Source organism: Bison bison, unplaced genomic scaffold (genome assembly GCF_000754665.1).
Source record: "Bison bison bison isolate TAMUID 2011002044 unplaced genomic scaffold, Bison_UMD1.0 scf7180017864484, whole genome shotgun sequence".
Lineage (NCBI taxonomy): Eukaryota > Metazoa > Chordata > Mammalia > Artiodactyla > Bovidae > Bison > Bison bison.
The window spans coordinates 4,211,500-4,215,025 of NW_011495044.1; the positions used below are offsets into that span (position 1 = coordinate 4,211,500).

Here is a 3,526-nt window from a genome sequence, read left to right on the forward strand (position 1 = left end):
ATCCCAGTTCCCCAACCAGTGATCCAACCCACACACACCTTGCTTTGGAAGCATGGAGTCTTAACCACTGGAATGCCCCAGTGAGAGCAATTTTAATTCTGAGTGGAAGTGCTTGGTCAGGGACTGGGAATAACATGTCCCACAACTCCTCAAAATACCTGCATCTTCTGCCTTTTTAAAGACGCTGCAGCAAACTCTCTTCCCTTGAACCCACTCTACACTGGAGAATTAAAGAAAATGGGTTCAGTGGAGGAAATAAATCAAGAAGGTCCCCACCCTCAGGATTATGCTTTAGGAGATGTTTGGGGGAAAACCCATAACTGAATCAAGGTGATTGGATTTTCAGTCTGGTTGTTATCTAATCCCATCTAGGACTCCCTACCTGTAGCAATAAATAGGGCCATGCAGAGAAACTCTGTTCTCATTTCCAGGAAGAGGCAGCCTGGAGCCTGAGTGAGTCCCTGCTCAGTAGAGAGCACCCTCCCTGGCCAGCCTTGCTCGACACAGCTTTCTGCTGCCTCTGGTGAGTCTCAGCCTGGTGGAAGGGCCTTCCCTCCTGGCTTCCTTTTGTAAAATTATGCTCACTCTTTGCTCTCTCTGGCTCCCTCAACGAAATAAACAAAATTATTAAACACCAACAGCAAGTGATAAACTCTACCTTCATGGTGTTTAGAGTCTGGAGTTGGGTAGAGATATATGATAATATGATGAATATGTAAAAATATAAAGAATCTAGGATGTTTCATGTGCTCTGGAGAAATATAGAGCAGGGGAGAGGGGAAGCTTGGTAGAGTGGGTGTTTAGGGATGACTGTGTCTTAAAAATTCCTACATTGGTAGATTGAAGCTCCTGTAATTTTAATTGCTGAAGTATTTCGTCTTCACCTTGTGCCACACAGTTATCAAACTCCCCACTTTTATGGTTTGCCATCTCCCCTTATTATGAATAATTTGACAATTGTACAATTGTTGGAATTGATAGCATAGCACTCTGTGGATTCTAAGACCCCATCTTTGAACATTTCTGAATGTGCGTGTATTTCCTGCTTCCTCTCTAGGCTTCTGGATTCCACCTGCTGGTTTTGGTGTCTCGCTTCCCCTGCATTCCTAACTCTGCACCCTCAGCTCAGGTGCCCATGGCTTCCGGAGGCAGCCGACTCAAGCCCCAGAGCATTCCACTCAACTTGGAGGGAATCCGACAGAACCAGCGGATGTGGCTGGTGAAGGTACCAAAGTACCTATCACAGCAGTGGTCGGAAGCTCCTGGAAGCGGTGAAGTAGGGAAGCTGAAGATTGCCACAAATCAAGGGAAGTCGGAAATCTCCTTTACTCTGAATAAGGAACTTACAGACATTCGGGGTACAGATGGACAACCGGCCCCGGTCCACGCTCCCACGGAGCATCAGTTTCTCTTGCAGACAGACAGAGGGCAGGTCCTCACGGTGCTGACTGAGCATGAGCCAGATCAATTTTCCCTGCAAGGAACCGTGGTCCATCGCGGCGAATGCAGACCTGCTCCCAGTGAAAACTACATGAGGCTGAAGAGGATGCAAATAGAGGGGGCTTCCAAACCTGCCAGGACTGTACAGAAACTGGAGAAGGTGGTCACGACCAATTATAAACCTGTTGCCAATCATCAGTACAATATTGAATATGAGAAGAGAAAGAAAGAAACCGGAAAGAGAGTGAAGGCGGATAAAGACCAAGTGTTAACCTTGCTATTTGCTGCCTTTGAGAAACACCAGTATTATAACATAAAGGACTTGGTTGGCATCACTATGCAACCTGTGGTGTACCTGAAGGAAATCCTGAATGAAATCGGTGTTCGAAATGTAAAAGGACCCCACAAAAACACTTGGGAGCTGAAGGAAGAGTACAGGTGTTACCAGAGAGCAGCCAAGAGAGAGTGAGACAGCCCTTTGTCACGAAGGTGTCAATATGAGCTTGAAGATCTTCCAACACAAAAACTGGTGTGAGGCTGTGCTATTAGGGGGTAGGGAGGTTTAATATCTTTTTAAGTATTCACATTTAGATTGTAAAACAGGGAAATAAAATAGGCTGTAAATTGAGAAAATATTGTCTGAGGACTTCTCATCTTTGCTGCATCCATAAAGAGCTCAGCTCATCTAAGTCTAAAGAGACCTGGCATCAGAAACTGGGCGGGGGTGTGCGGGGTGTGGCTAGGGGTGGAGGTGGGGCTCTGCTGGGAGTGGGGATGCAGGCAAGCAAATTCAATCTTCTAAAATGACTGAAGGACAAAGTTGCTTCTGAAATGTTTAAGATACGGCCCCTTCATATGTAGAAACATGAGTGAAAAAATATTAAGGGTAAGAGGGTGAGATCATTAAAACTGCTAATTGACAGGTGAGGAGGATGGTGTCCGATGGAGTGGAAACAGGTTGTATTACAGGTCCTTTACTTACTTCACGGAAGTCGTATGTGGATTGTATTTTGTTTTTCTTAGTGATAATTTGGGGTTTTTTGGTTTGTCTGGTTGGTTGGTTTGGGGTTTTTTGTGGGTTTTTTTTTTTTGTGTGTGTGTGTGGCTAAGCTGGGTCTTTGTCGTGGCCCTCGGGCTCTCTAGATGGGGACCTGAAGTTGCTCCATGGCATGTGGCATCTTAGTTCCCCAATCAGGGATCAAACCCACCTCTCCTGCACTGGAAGGCAGATTCTTAACTACTGGCCCACCAGGGAAGTCCCTGGATTGTATCTGAAGTTTGGATTCTTAATCATTGCCTGAAATATCTTTTTAAGAGATTGCAGTCTGGCAGCAAGCACTGAAATGGAAACTGACAAGAGTAATAGCAACAGTAACAATAACAGTGGCTAACACTTATGCTTTTCGTGTCAGCTGCATGCGGTGCTTAGGATTTGACATGATTAGTTTTTCTCTCTCAGCAGCTCCACGGGGGAGATGTGAAGTCTCTCTTCCATTCTCCCACCCCATCCTTCAAAGTCTTTGTAGGGAGGTGGGGTTGAGGAAGGGTTGGGGCTTTTTTTTTGCTTTTGTTTTTAAAAATGCCTGCATGTTGTCAGCCAGCGAAGTCAATGGCAGTGGAGAGAGAAGGAAGTCAAAGGAGTCCTTGACAGTGAACAGGGTGGGGTCTTGAGCACAGGTTGGGCTGGGGGTTGGGGGTTGGCAGGGATATTTTTAGTGGGCAGAGAGAAAAAAGAATATTAGTGAAGAAGCAGGTATGCTGGTAGATTTGGTGGCAGGAAGAAATAAATGGGCATCCCTTTCTGGTGCCTCATTAGTTCAATAAAATATGATGCAAAGTCATTAAATGTGAGGGGGGTGAGTGGAGATCGTAATAACGACTAATGCCCACTGAACACTTACTAGACTTCAGGGACTGTTCTAGGCACTTTGTTGGTGTCAACTCATTTAATCCTTATAACAATTCGGGGAAAGTAAATATATTTGGAGCCCATTCTTCAGATGAGGAAATAGGACACAGAGATGTTAAATAGCTGAGGTCACCTAGCTACTACATGGGCAGACAGACAGTGGGTTTGAACCCAGGC

At 45.5% G+C, this 3,526-nt stretch overlaps 1 pseudogene across 1 annotated transcript; it reads left to right on the forward strand.

Moving 5' to 3' along the window:
- The first annotated feature begins 419 nt into the window (after positions 1 to 419).
- Positions 420 to 2,073, forward strand: LOC105004912 (annotated as a pseudogene). The gene is made up of 2 exons (XR_827271.1): positions 420 to 523; positions 1,058 to 2,073. The product of XR_827271.1 is annotated as a general transcription factor IIF subunit 2 pseudogene (transcript).
- The last annotated feature ends 1,453 nt before the right edge of the window (positions 2,074 to 3,526 follow it).